The 16476-nt window shown below is 33.8% G+C and overlaps 1 long non-coding RNA gene across 1 annotated transcript in view; it reads right to left on the reverse strand.

Moving 5' to 3' along the window:
- LOC309612528 overlaps nucleotides 1-16476 on the reverse strand; it is a 368024-nt gene that overhangs the window by 228913 nt on the left and 122635 nt on the right. The gene's annotated exons all lie outside the window — the stretch shown is intronic.

Consider the following 16476-nt stretch of genomic DNA (forward strand, 5'->3'; position numbering starts at 1 on the left):
AATGAAAATGGTATCTAACAAACTAGTGAGATGAAGCTTATTTGGCAAGTAATGGTAAGTGTATAGCTATATATTTCTATTAGACGATCAAAGCCCCAAAATTAAGATGATAAATGAGCAATAAAAATAGATTAAAAAATTTAAGAAATACAAAGAATGATAAAGATAAAAGCCTAAAGTAATATGTGAATAATAATGTTATTCAATAAAAATATATTGAATAACAACACTAAAAATAATAACAGTAATAGTAACTAGCATTTATAAAGCTGTTACTATTTGCCAGGTACCACTTTTATTTTTATTAATTCATTTAATAAACTACAACATGTAGACTACAGTTAATATTACAGTTTAAAATTAGGAAAACAAAAACAGTAGAGAACTTTCTGAGGTTTACTTGTAAAACAATTAGTAAAATATATGAACCACTGCTGAAGTTAATCAAGAAAAAAACAGAGGGTACAAATACATAACATTAAGATAAAAATGGAAAATGTAACTTTTAGTGCCAATATTAAAATAATTATGCATATACTTTGAATAATGTTATGCCAATAAATTGGCAAAATAAGATGAAATAGATTTTTTTAAAACTAAAATCTATCAAGCTGACACAAAAGAAAGATAAAATCTGAGTAAATTAATAGCCATTTAAAAAAATTATCTTGGTAGTACTTAAAAATCCAACCACAAATAGTTCTGTCAAGCCTGTATAATGTCACAGATGATTTCTGCCAAACTTTCATGGAAAATAGAATTTCAGTCTTACCTAAATCTTTCTAATTAATATAAAATGAGGAGTTCATTTTCTGAGGCCCATATAACCTTGATATCCAAAACAAACTAGGGCAGTATAAAAATTAATATTGCAAGCCAATATCACTTAGGAACATAGATACGATCATTCCAAACATAAAATTTAGATCAAAATACCCATGCATTTTGAAAAGGATCAAGGTGATGTTATCTTAGAATACAATTATGGCTTCATTTTGCAAGTCATATTAAGATAATTCATACAATACTACATTATAAAAAAATACACCATATGATCATCTTAACAGAAACTATAATATTCTTTGATAAAACTCAACTTACATTCATATTATAAGTACTTACCAAACTAGTAATAGAAAAGAACATTCTTAATATGGTAAGAGATACCTATAAAAATCTGCAACAAACATTAAAATCAATGGTAAAATATTAGAGGTATTTTGTTAAAATCAAAGAATGAGAAATGTCTGTGTTCATCTAATCATCAAGTAAGACAAGTTCAAGCAATATAAATTATAAGGAGTTGAAAGTATATGTATTTTTTTTAATGTCCTTGATGCAGATTTTCCATAGGATATTGTTTTGTATGTTGTAAAACATTATATAGTGGCACCACATTATATCTATTTTCTTGAAATGTGCTATTTTCCTTAATGATGTCTTTTTGGAATTCATTCAAATGGATACACTACTCTCTGTTATATTTTACTTATAGGTAACATTTTATGACAACTCCATAGAAAAAGACCCAACTGGTCTTTTAGATCCATTATTAGAATTAAAAAGAGAGTTTAGTAAGGTGGCTAGTAGTTACATGAGCAATAAAAAATAAAAGGTACATACACATATTACAGCAAAGTTATCAAATATTAAGATACTATTTATACAAACAATACAAATATAAATTAATAAATCCAATGAAAAATATGCACATCTTTTGTAGAGATAACTGTAAAACACTAATAAAGTTCTAAATGAACTACGTAATTCACATAGAAAGCTGTAAATAGTTCTGTTTTTTTGCAACAAAGCAGCTCTGATAATCAAGTTGATAATTTTAAAATGATAATGATATAAAAGTTTGCCACTAAAGACATGTTAAAAGTATAAGACAAACTGTGACTCAACATGAATATATTTACAATACATATGATAGAAATGAATCAATATTGGGAATATATAAACTGATCAAATATATAGATTAAAAAAGAATCCAACAAAAATTTGGGCAAAACATATGCATAAGCATATCACAGAAGAGAAAACTCAAATAATAACAACAAGAAAACATCAAGAGATTTCAAATCTCTCTAGTGATCCTGGCAAGGAAAGAAAAAACACTATTACACACAACTTTCACTAAACTGTAATAAATTTTAAATCAGGAAGATCTATAAAATGGTTGCATGAATACTGGCACAAACACTTTGGAGAGTAATATGGCAATATCTGTAAAGTTGAAGATGTGCAGACCATAAAACCCAACAATTTTACAAACTGTCTTGTACATGAATATACTTTGTTGATTTCATTATAATTGCAAAAACCTGAAAACAGCCTAAAAACTCACTAAGAGGAAAACAGGCAAATAAATTGATATATGCATATGTTAGTTATATATTATATTTATAACATATATTGTACACAACACAATTGCATACAAAAATATATATTGTATACTATAACATATATTACAATATATAGTGGTATATTAGTATATATGTTTATATGAAAATTATAATATAGATATATATCTACATAGAATTTAACATATTAGTGGGAAAGAACGAAATAAAGGTAACCATAACAATCTGCATTAAACTAGCAAACAGTTCACTGACCAAAAATAACATAAAGTAAGTATCGATACATGAGTAATGCTACTGTGAACATTTTGTGCATGTCCTTGAAATTCACTGGTATTCATTTCTATTGGATATATACCTAGGAGGGGAATTACTGGATCTTATAACATAGTTACTTCTTTATGTTCTTACAGCAGAATTTGAAAGTTTTCCAAAATAATTGTACCTATTTCCATTCTCAACACCAATATATAAGAATTTCATTTGCTCCACATCCTTGCTAATTTAACATTTGGTATTTTCAGCTTTACAAAATGTAACCAAACCCACCATCTGGAGTAGGGTCATAATCATGTATTTTCTGTTAGCTTTATATCACTGTGCCCATCTAGTGATCCCAAAAATGTTGCCTTTTTTTTTTTTTTTTTTCCTGTTTTGAAGCTTTATAAACTGAAACTCACACTATTTACTTCAAGTGTGTCCATGAACAGTCTGAATAAATAACCTGATCTCTGTTCACTATTTATCCATACCATCATTCCCTTAATAATTTAATTCAGGAACACAGAAGACAATGCATATAGGCCTCATCATATTCCTGATGTCTAACTTATCCTCCATAAAAGCTTCTTCATTCAACATTATTTTGTGGCTTTCTGTGATCTTTCACAATAGAGACCCACTACCCTAATTCTCTTTCTCAGTAAGATTTCTCACTCTATTGCAAGCTCCCAACAAAGGAAAAATCTATCTATATATCTTATTTTGGATTTTATTTTTCATAATGCTTTATATGTATTCAAGGACCAGGTTTGGTATATTTGTGGGCAAATTTAATAAGTAAATCCATATGCCTTATTAGCTATTTTGGAATTCATGGAAATGAGCTGACATTTAATGAGTAAATACAGATTCCGCTGCACTGAAACATCTGCCAATTGCTTCCTGAGGCTCTCTTATTGTTGGACTTATCCTTTTGGGTTTACTTTGTGTCTCTTTTTAAAGATTTGTTTAGATCAGTAATAAAATGGGGGCTTCCCTGGTGGCGCAGTGGTTGAGAATCTGCCTGCCAACGCAGGGGACACGGGTTCGAGCCCTGGTCTGGGAAGATCCCACATGCCGCGGAGCAATTAAGCCCGTGCTCCACCACTACTGAGCCTGCGCGTCTGGAGCCTGTGCGTCTGGAGCCTGTGCCCCGCAACAGGAGAGGCCGCGACAGTGAAAGGCCCGCGCACCGCAATGAAGAGTGACCCCTGCTTGCCGCAACTAGAGAAAGCCCTTGCACAGAAACGAAGACCCAACACAGCCAAAAATAAATAAATAAATTAATTAATTAAAAAAAAAAATGGTATTCTTTCTTAAACCTTGCCTAGGACCTTGAAAAACACACACGGTCTTTAAAAAAAGATGTCTTCATTCTTTTACACTTTGACTTTTGCTCTGGTTACGACCGAAATAGTCCGGGTTTTAAAAAGTGATTCATTTTCTTAAATGCTTAAGAAAAAATACTAAAGACAAAACGATTATTTTATCTCCTATATAGTGGTTCACAATAAATTCATATATCGGTTCTATTGAGAAATAAGTTAAAAAAATACTACAACCTCTGATTATACCTGAAGATTTACCCAGAAGTCAACTGAAATCTTTTGAGTACGTCTACATGACAAGTAATTTTCACTATCTTTTTAATCCTCTAATTAATACTATTGGAAAAGTATTCTAGTTTATATCTCCTAATGGGCAATATTAAAATAAATAGATCTCATAAACAGTAAGTAGCAGAGTTTAGAAATTAATTGATTAATTATGTGTTTTTAAATCAGATTTTCATGTTGGGACTGTTAGAACATTAAAAGTAGCAGAATTGCTTTTTTTTTTCACCAATGTACCTGTGTGTTTCACATAGTGCCTGAGACTTAGTAAATATTCAATAACATATTTTTAGGTAAATAAATGGATGAATAATATCATATGCTTTAAAATCTGACAGCAGCATACAAGATGAATGGGAATAGAGAGACAGGATGAATAATTAGATCTTTATGGTAGTATTTTGAGTGTGAAAGTGTTAAGAATCTTAAGGTCACTTCAGTGGGAATGGAAAAGAAAGGACAAAAATAAATTATAAGATTGGCAGTCATATAGGATCTCTGTGTGGCTTATACCTCACTGAGGAAAATAACGAACCTGAATGACTAGTTGTTTGATACATTGATTACAATTATTATTTTGCAATCTTTATTATATGTTGTCACTGTACTAGACACAACTTATTTTATTCATCACATCTTTACTCAGCTTCCCAAAGACTCTCACTTTATGGCAAGCTCTCAGTCTGGAGTATTTTTGCTGGTAGTGTGGATAGAAATTTTTCAAAGAATTTACTGTGGATACAAAATCAGGTGCACATAAAATTGAGATATGCCTCTAATTTAGGTCATGTTAGTATTTCCCTGCCTAACATAAAGCCCAGACCTTCAAGGAGCACATTTATTTATTTCACTTTGTACTTCCTGGACATGGTGTGCTGTTTGCAAAATAACTACAGTTGTTTAAGTGAAATAATATTTTTGGCTCTTAAGGGATATTTTTCAAAGACAGCTAACTGATGTAAAACTTGAGTATCTAATATGAGTTAAAGGAAACCATTTTCCTAATATCTGAAGAAGTCTGCATGGGAATTCATCATTATCATTATCAGTAGGCAGTGTGTTGAACACCAGAAAAACTGGATATTATTCAATCTGAAAGCTTTGAGGGCACACTATACATCAACTCATTGCTTTTTAATAGACTTGAACGTAGGACTTAGGTGTGTGGAGAACAAGAATTGCAATGGTTTCTCATATATTCAGAATTTTTAACCATGAATATCACATATAAAATAGACATTGTTTTTTTTCCCCTGGTATCAGGAAAGAAATATAAATATATCTGATCTCGGGTGGCCTTGGCCTGCAGCAGCTTGAAGCAGGGTTTCGGTTCCCGGCCAGAGATTGAGGTCGGGTTGCAGCACTGAGAGCACCAAATCCTAACCACTAGACCAGTGGTCAGTGACAAGGCCCTGGCCCTTCGGCTTTGCAGAAAAGAATTCCCACAAAGACGGAAAGTAGTGAAACAAGTGAAGTGTTTATTAGGAGAAAAAAAGAGTAGAGTACACGTGGATAGACACACAGGCGGCGAACTCAGAGAGTCCCGCCCTCGTGGTAGTTTAAATCACTTATATGGGGCATTTCTTCCGGGTTTCTTTGGCCAATCATTTTGATTTGCCTAGTTCAGAGTCCGTATTTCGTATATCTCAGGATCCTCCCATGTATGCGCACGCATCTCTTAGCCAAGATGGATTCCACCTAAGAGGCCTATGGGTAGCTGGCATCACTTACTATGGGGTGATGCCCCCTCACTCCTTGTAGCGCCCCCTCACTTTTTGACCTACAAGGAGCCTTTCTGCGCATGTGTATTCAGGGAGGTCTCCTGACTTCAAGAATGAGAAATATGTGGTCTCTTATCATCTATCTGGGCAGGGCCCAGCCTCCTCTCTCAATTGTCCTGCTATTCTCATCTTGGAGTAACAGTCCACAGGGAACGAATCTACAATTGCTTTACCCTGGGGGGGGCCCATCTACCTCCTGCCTCAAATCCACTTTATACCATATTGTTTAGTGTGTCGTCAAGAATATTAGAATTTTTATACTTGAAAGTTAGATTGGCTATACTGTTTTGTTCTAGAGATGAAGTTACGATTCAAAAAACATAAGTTCCTCTCTGGTGTCCATATCTTATGGCAGGGAAATAGTGTCTTTAAATTTCCCAAATCTTAGTTACACTGGAAACTAATATATTTTGGAAATAAGTTAATTTTGGAAAAGAAAAATCTGAGGTAAATAAGCTATTTGAACTACTTATAACTTTATTTATGAAAGTTGTCAAGTTATATATGTTTTGAAGCTGGCTCAGGGAACATAATATGTAAAGTATGGTTAGCTATTGACTTGGGAATCACCTTCCTCTGCAATTTCTTTTCTTATTCATAATCAGATATTGGAGCAGAAGCTTTGCAGTATTTACTTGAACTCTATCTCACTCCTCTTTCTGAAAGTGGATGATTCTGAAATTTTCTGAAAGTTGATGATTCTGAAATTTTCATGCATATGAGAATCACCCGGGGAGCTTATAAAAATCCCAGTGCCAGGCCACAACTCATGTGAACTAAATAAAAATCTCTGGAGATGGGACATAAGAATCAGTAATTTTTAAAGTTTCCTAGATGATTCCAATATAATATTGAAAACCAATGCTCTAGATTCTGAATTTCCTCTTTCTCAGGTGAAATGTGTTGTATGAGAATATTAAATACTTGGTATAAAGCTAAATGTCTAATTTCCATATTGAGGTAAAGTGTCAAAAGCTCTGAACCTTTTATCCAGATGCTCTTGCTCTCACATTACTCATTTGCCTCATCCTAAGGCACACTTCTTGCTGTCAATTTTTTACTCTTAAGGCATCTGAGATAAAGAAGACACATGGTCCACCTTTCTTTAATAGAAAAGAAGCTATCTGTGTGTTGGATTTCAATTATACTTTTTAGGAATTGATTCTATCTAAATAAATAAATGAAACTAATTAGCAACTGATGCTGGCTTGAGGCTGGAAAACCTAATTCCAAATGTATTTAATTTCAAACATGCAGCAATTGAAATAAATGGCAGATATTCACCACAGTTAAAATATCTACATGTCAAACACCAGATTGCTGATAACTCTTCTTTCTGTGAATATTAACTTTTGTGCTCAGACTTTGAATGAAAATGTAAGCCACCACAGGAAAAAAATGTGGAGTGAATATTGGATATGCTCTTTTTATTTTTTTAACCTTTAATTTTATGGGCACATGCGTGCTAGTGAATTTAGTAGTAGAAATAACAATGTCTGCCTGGAATAAAACATTTCCTAAGTGCCTGGCCATGTGCTCAAGGGCTTCACATTTATTAACATATTTATTTTTATGACGATAATTATTTCCATTTTATTGGTGAAGAAACCGATGTTTATAGACTTTAAATAGCTTGTCTCCAAGTTCTCTGGCAGATCTAGAATCTAAACTTGATTGTGTATAATTCTAAAAGTACTTCCATGCAATCACCATGCTACACTAACCATTAATTAAAACTGTCAACTTACCATGAAAAATAGTTTATGAGTGCAAATTGAGGTTAATGCAAACGATGGAAAAATTACAAGATTTTTAACATTCTCTGCAATTTTATATCCTTTCCTCTTTTTGGTGCATAAATCCATTTATCAAACACGTATTAAGCATCTACTCACAGGCACACTGTTAGATTCTAAGAAAACAGGGATGAAATATAGGGCCTTTCCCTCAAGGAGCTTAAAGTTGTAAGGGAGATGAAACCTTGAAAGAGCAACTTTTCATTTATGGATTGTTTGGTGTAAGATGAAATGAAATACAATCCAGATGGCATAGTTGACATACCTCGAACAATTAAAGAGTCACCTACTCCACTGGGACCCGGTAGAAGATGAAAACATAGGTATAGGTTGGGTCTCCATAAAAACTTTCCATTATTGTCAAGTTATCCGGAGGGTAATTTTTATTGTCAAATATAACAATGGACACACACACAAAACTCACAAAAACAAATGCAAACACAGGGACATATATATGGGGAAACATATTTTGAACATGAAACTGGCCGTTTGGCTTTACAGATACTAAAAAACTCTAGAACTTGTTTTTGATTTTTAGTTATTTTTTTAATTGATGCAGAATTTAAATATGTTAAAAGTTGTCCTTTTTAGTGTACACTTTTATGTGTTGAGAGATATGTAAAATCATGTATCAACACCACAATAGTTTTTCAAATTTTTGTTATTTTAACCATATGGATCCCTCTCCTTATAAAGAATGTGAAAACATGTAACAGCAGCAAAAAATATTTCTAACTTTTAACCAAAGTCACAGTCAAAAAAATATGTGTGAGTTCAATATGAGGCAAAATTCAATAATTAAGAAATTAGACTTTTTTTCATGGAAATTGATCACAAAGGAAAGTGTCATGACATTAAAATGATCATATATGTATTACATCTATAGAGCTTTTGTGCAACACTAACAAGTTATTAAAAGGGAATATCGGTTTCCTTAAGTTACAAACATCTAATGAAGAGAATATTAATGTGAACCAAGAATACAGGATATACACGTGACCTGATAAATTAAGACCAAGAGGTAAACAGTAGAAGTTGCAAAAGCATATTCTAAGTAACTGGCCTTATTTTATTGGAAAAGGCCATGGGCCTACATTTTCAGATGTGACATTAGGTTAAAGATCATTTCTGTTCCTTGAGGTACATATGTAACTGAAAGCATGAGGGATTATTGACCATTGCAATATAGGAATACATGTCCATTTCTGGTTGGTCAAAACTTTACTAGTGGGCTTCCCTGGTGGCGCAGTGGTTGAGAATCTGCCTGCCAATGCAGGGGACACGGGTTCGAGCCCTGGTCTGGGAAGATCCCACATGCCGCGGAGCAACTAGGCCTGTGAGCCACAATTACTGAGCCTGCGCGTCTGGAGCCTGTGCTCCGCAACAGGAGAGGCCGTGATAATGAGAGGCCCGCGCGCCGCGATGAAGAGTGGCCCGCGCTTGCCGCAACTAGAGAAAGCCCTCGCACAGAAACGAAGACCCAACACAGCCATAAATAAATAATTAAATAAAAATAAAACCCCCCCAAAAAAAAAAAAAAAAAAAAACTTTACTAGCATCCTTTTTCCAGTCATTGGGATATGTTTTGCTCTTTGGAAAATAATAAAATCACTTATCAGTTGAAAGTGTCTTTTTAAAAAATTAATTAATTAATTAATTTTATTGAAGCATAATTGACCTACAACAGTATGTTAGTTCCAGGTGCACAACATAGTGCTTCGAAATTTCTATACATTACAAAATGATCACCACAATAAATCTAGTTACCATCTGTCACCATATAATATTATTGACTATATTCCCCATGCTGTACATTTCAAACCCATCACCAATTTACTTTATAACCGGAGGTTACCTCTTAATCTCCCTCACCTATTTTACTTATCCTCTCACCTCCCAGAAAGTTTCTTTTGTGATATGCTTCTTCTTTGACTTTATGCATTATTTGCCCCAAATCTCGGTATTATGTATAGATATACTAATGCTTATGATAAGGCAATTTCAATTGCAGCCAAAGCTACATGCAAGCTCTGTGAAATTGCAGTAACATTAAAGTGACTTGTGTTTAAGGTATAACATCTCTGATATGGGCTCCATGGGTCATGTAAAAAGCTGAAGTAATGAGAAAAATAAGACCTTAGGGCATAAAATTCATATTAAAATATCTTTAACCACTCTGCAGTTTACTAATGCATACTCTTACAGTAGCAGAGCATCAACAAAACTATTCATTTGATTTCCCACAATTGCTAGGTTTTCCAAATGGAGCTGGAGACCATTTTCAAATAGAGATTTGTCATCCTGACAAATAATCTCATCAGCCTACCCAGCCTCATGACTGTTAGTTTTAATTTGCTAGTGAGGAGACTTTGCTTTAATTCGTCTGCTCATGAGACTTCGTACCTGCTATTCTCTCATTACAGTGGTTTTAAAATATAGCTGGGAGTCTTTGATATTCCTCACTTTAAAGGGTGGAGCCTATATCCTCTCCAATTAAATGTGGCATGGACTTAAGTTACTTGCTTTTAATAAATAGAATAAATGTGTCATAAATGATGCTATATGACTTCTGAGACTAGGTCAAAAATGACCTGCTTGTCTCTTTCTTAGCTTGCTCATTCAGGGGGAAGCCAGTTGCCATGTCAGGAATATACTTAAGATATCCTGTGGAGAGGTCCACATGGAGAAAGCCTGAGATCTCCTACTAGTAACCAGCTCCTCGCTATGTGTGTTGGCCATCTTGCAAATATATAATGACATGTATCCATAATTATAGTATCGTATAGTGTATTTTCACTGTTCTAAAAATCCTCTGTGCTCTGCCTATTCATCTCTCTACCTCCCTCCAACTCCTGGCAACCACTTTTTACTGATTCCATACTTTTGCCTTTTCCAGAATTTTTTATAGTTGAAATTATACAGTATGCCTTTTCAAATTGGCTTCTTTCACTTAGTAAAATGAATTTACGGTTCCTATGTATTTTTTCATGAGTTGATAGCTAATTTCTTTTTAGCAGGTCTCGCCATTCTTTGGGAAGAAAATATTTATTTACTTATTTATTTTTAAATATTTATTTTTAATAGAAACACTTTTCTAGATACATGTCTTCCAAAACTAGTCGCTAATCAAAATGTATTATACTCTATGAAACTTCATGAAAAATTCATGTTCTAAGGAAAAAAGATTACTGAATTTTGAGTCAACCCATCATGTAGATAGTTACATGTTTAGTTACATGATGCCTACAACATTATTAAAGGAATCATCACAGTCTCAAAATTCCATGTCTGTTCATTTTCTGAAATATGGGAAAGGGAGAAGTACTATATTTTAACGTTATGTGATTTCCACCATCAGCATAAACACATATTTACCAGAAACTATTGGGTGTGCCTAGCTATAAAGTTCTAAACAACTTATAAATTTTCTAGGTGTGAGCAATATATAAAAAGAAAGAATCTTAGACGCATCATATCTCACTGACATAAATGGATGTCAGTTTTGTCTTTTTACTAAACTGAACTAGTTCTTGCAACCCCTCCCCCACCTTTCAATTTACAAAATATTTTTTTGCCACTGGTGACTAGATACTTATTTAGAGCACTAGGAGGACACAGTTTTAGACAGAAAATTTGGGGCTCATTTTTATTGCTCTTAATTTATCTCCATCCTTTGGTGAAAGTAGATTTCTTTTGCCCTTATTTCAATATTGTCCTTTAAAAAAATAGACAAATGTTTGAAAAACATTTGTGAGAAAAAAATTCATTTTATCCTTAATCTTCAATTGCAATTTGTAAGCACTCGCCCACTCTCTAAAGTATGAATATTTTTGAAAGCCTACTTACATACACATACACACACATTACAAATATAGCAATACAATTTAGCCCTTGTTTAAATAATCCTTAAAGTGTCATTTTTGTGTGTATAAGAGTGTGTGTGTATGTAACTATGTCTACACAAACTGGGTGGGGAAAGTGGCTCGTTGACACTGAGACCGTAAAATACATTGAAAATAGTGAGAAAAAGTAAAATAATTTGGAATTTTTCTTTATTTTACAGGCCTCAAGCAGAAAAAGAAGCAGAATCTATAATCTAAAATTTCAAGCATTTTTCATTCTTCTCTAATCTATGACGTTTTTCCAATTCATATTTTTATTTAATCAGTTGGATGTGAGAAAACAAAAAGAAACGAGTTTGTGACACTGGTAGATCAGAATTAAATTTTGAAAATATTCAGAGGAAGAACTTGACACAGGATTCCATATAATCAACTGGATAGAGTTAGGACTTCAAATATACATACTATTTTCTGAGCTTTAAATGAAATATCAAAATTTTATAAATATGCTATTTTTACCAGGTTTATTTTCTATGATCACATGGCAAATTTTATTACAAAATACTCATAGGCTATTATGTTATCAAGTGAAAAGTATCTGCATTTGTATAATTGAATATACTTTAAAATGCCATGTTCACATACCTATGTCATATTAACCTCTTAGAAAATGTGTAATTAGGAAGCAGTTTTATATACACATTTTACAAATGGAATAACTATGGCCCAGTGGAAAAAATGGATCCATAAATATGTATTTATCATATGAACCATTTTTAAGTGCACAGTTCTGTGGCATTAAATATATTTCACCACTATCACCACTGTCACCACTATCCATCCCCAACACTTTCTCCGTCTTCTCAAACTAAAACTGTGTACCCATTAAACAATAACTTTCCCTGACCCCCAACCCAGGCAACCACCATTCTACTTTGTTTCTATGAATTTGACTACTCTAGGTACCTCATATAAAGAGGAATCATACACTCTTTGTCCTTTGTGTCTGGCTTATTTCACTTAGGATAATGTCCTCAAGGTTCATCCATGTTGTAACATGTGACAGGTTTTCATTTTTTTTTAAGGCTGAATAATACCTCAATATATGCAAATACCACATTTTGTTTATTTATTGATCTGTCAATGGACACTTAGGTTACTTTCACCATTGGCTATTGTGAATAATGCTGCTATGAACATAGGTATACCAATATCTGTTTGACTCCCTGCTTTTAGTCATGGGTATATGACCAGAATTAGAATTGTTAGACCATGTGGTAATTTTATATTCAATTTTTTTGAGGAACGACCATACTGTTTTCCACAGTAGCTGCACCATTTTACAGTCCCACCAGCAATGCAAAGAGTTCCAATTTCTCCATGTTCTTGCCAACACTTGCTATTTTCTGTTTTTGTTTTTTCTTTTGTTGTTGTTAACAGTCATTTTTCAGGGTGTGGGGTGATAGCTTATTGTTGTTTTGATTTACATTTCCCTAATGATTAATGACGTTAAACATCTGTTCATGTGCTTATTGGACATTTGTATATCTTCTGTGGAGAAATGTCTATTTAAGTCTTTTGCCCATTTTTGAATAAGGTTGTTTATTTAAGGTTTTGTTTTGAGTTGTAGTTCTTTATATATTCTGGATATCAATTCCTTACCAGTTATATGATTTGCAAAATTTTTCTCCCATTTCATGGGTTGCCTTTTCACTCTGTTTATAGTATCCTTTGAGGCACAAAAGTTTTTAATGTTGATGAAGTCCAACCAGTTTATATTTTCTTCTGTTGCCTGTACTTTTGGTCTCATATCCCAGAAATCACTGCCAAATCCAATGTTATGAAGATTTACCACTACATTTTCTTAAAAGTTTTATAGTTTTAGCTCTTAAATTTAGGTCCTTGATCCATTTTGAGTTAGTTTTTGTATATGGTGTAAGGTATGGGTCCAATGTGATTTTTCTTTTACTTGTGGATATTTAGTTTTCTTAACCATATGTTGAGAAGACTATCCTTTCTCCATTGAATTATTTACCATCCTGTTTGAAATCATTTAACCATATATGCAAGGTTATTTCTGAGCTCTCAATTCTATTCCATTGGTTTATGTTTGTCTTTATACCAGTACCACACTATTTTGATTATCATAGCTTTGTAATAAGCTTTGATATCAGGAAGTGTGAGATCTCCACCTATGTTACTCATTGTCATGATTGTTTTGGCTATTTGGGTTGCTTAGATTCCATATGAATTTTATGATGAGTTTTTCTATTTCTGAAATGATGTCATTGCATGGAATACCTTTTTCCATCCTTTCAGTTTCTATCTATGCATATACATAGATCCAAAATGGATCTCTTTCAAACATCATATACTTGGATCCTGTTTTATCATCCATTCTGCCAATCTACAATATTTGAATGGGAAATTTAATATATCTACACTTAAAGTAACTACTAATAGGGAAGTATATACTTTACAATTTTGTTATTTTTTTGTATGTATTATAACTTTTTTGTCCCTCATCTTCTCCCTTACTGCCTTCTTTATGGTTAGTTGATTTTTCGTAGTGACACATGCCTGCTGTTGAGACCCTCTAGTAAATTTTTCATTTCACATACTGTATTTTACAGCTCCTGAATTCCTGTTTGGTTTTAGTTTTTACAATTGCTATGTCTTAGTTGATATTCCCATTTTCACATATTGCTTTCAAGAATTCCTTTAGATCTTTGTGTTTTCCTTTAACTCTTTGAGCATATTTAAGCCAACTGATTTATAAGTCTTTCTCTAGTAAATATGATACATGTGTTTCTTCAGGAACTGTTTCTGGAGATTTATTTTTGTTCCTTTGAATGGGCCATGTGTGCCTCTCTATTTGTATTCCTGTGGTCTTTTGTTAAAAATTAGGCATTTGAAAAAACAGCCACCTCTCCTAGTCTTTTGCAGACTGACATAGAAGACCTTCATTTATTAGCAGACTCCTGAACTTTGAGATCAGCCTTGAGTAAAAGCTTAAGGTCTTCTCAGGTCTTCTGGGCATGGGTCTTGTTTGGACCTGAATGTATGATTTATTTATGTATTCATTCATTGTTTATTTCCCCTGGCTGCTTTTAATTTCTTAATTTCCTAAAGGGTCTCACCCCAGCTTCTTCCCAGGACCTTAGATATTCTATTGTATTACTATTCCCATAGTCTCTTGCTCCCAGGTGTCGCTCACTCTGCCATCCTCCTGCAGTTTTCACACACCTCTGTGTCCACAAATGCCTTTTGCAGTCTCAGCCTGAAATTCCAATTATCCCTCTATTCACTGTCTGATTTCCAGTCAACTAAGACAGAAACGAAACCTGAGGTCATTCCACAGACAAAACACTTTATACAAATTCCACTCTGTTCCTTCCATCCTGAGGGAGGCAACTGGGAATTAGACTACTTCAACCAGACAACTATATGTCACACTGAGGAAAAAACAAGGCAAGTGTAAATAAAAATCCAATGAAATTTTCTATAATTTGAAAGTGGATTCCTCTTCTAATTTGTTTTTAGTCTAGTGAATTTTTTGTCTTACTATTTTTCTTCAGTTTTATTGAGATATAATTGACATACAGTACTGTATAAATTTAAGGCATATACACAATTTTTGTTTTGTTTTGTTTTTTACATCTTTATTGGAGTACAATTGTTTTACAATATTGTGTTAGTTTCTGCAGTACAACAAAGTGAATCAGCTATATGTATACATATATCCCCATATCCCCTCCCTCTTGAGCCTCCCTCCACCCTCCCTACCCACCCCTCTAGGTCGTCACAAACCACGATGGACACTTAGGTTGCTTCCATGTCCTGGCTATTGCAAATAGAGCTGCTATGAACATTGTGGTACATGACTTTTTTTTTTTTTTTTATAAGAGGAGAAATGATGATCTCTGTTTTTTTGTTTTTTTTTTTAAACAGGTTTTGTTCTATGTTTATTTATTTATTTTTTAATTTATGGCTGTGTTGGGTCTTTGTTTCTGTGCGAGGGCTTTCTCTAGTTGTGGCAAGTGCGGGCCACTCTTCATCGCGGTGTGCGGGCCTCTCACTGTCGCAGCCTCTCTTGTTGTGGAGCGCAGGCTCCAGACGCACAGGCTCAGTAATTGTGGCTCATGGGCCCAGTTGCTCCGCGGCATGTGGGATCCTCCCAGACCAGGGCTTGAACCCGTGTCCCCTGTACTGGCAGGCAGATTCTCAACCACTGCGCCACCAGGGAAGCCCCCATGACTCTTTTTGAATTATGATTTTCTCAGGGTATATGCCCAGTAGTGGGATTGCTGGGTCGTATGGTAGTTCTATTTTTAGTTTTTTGAGGAACCTCCATACTGTTCTCCATAGTGGCTGTATCAATTTACATTGCCACCAACAGTGCAAGAGGGTTCCTTTTTCTCCACACCCTCTCCAGCATTTATTGCTTGTAGACTCTTTGATGATGGCCATTCTGACTAGTGTGATGTGATACCTCATTGTAGTTTTAATTTGCATTTCTCTAATGATTAGTGATGCTGAGCATCTTTTCGTGTGTTTGTTGGCCATCTGTATATCTTCTTTGGAGAAATGTCTATTTAGGTCTTCTGCTCATTTTTTGGATTGGGTTGCTTGTTTTTTGGATATTGAGCTGCATGAGCTGCTTGTAAATTTTGGAGATTAATCCTTTGTCAGTTGCTTCATTTGCAAATATTTCCTCCCATTCTGAGGGTTGTCTTTTCATCTTATGTTTTCCTTTGCTGTGCAAAAGCTTTTAAGTTTACTTAGGTCCCATTTGTTTATTTTTGTTTTTATTTCCA

Source organism: Balaenoptera borealis (assembly GCF_965194805.1).
Source record: "Balaenoptera borealis genome assembly, chromosome: 15".
Classification (NCBI taxonomy): domain Eukaryota; kingdom Metazoa; phylum Chordata; class Mammalia; order Artiodactyla; family Balaenopteridae; genus Balaenoptera; species Balaenoptera borealis.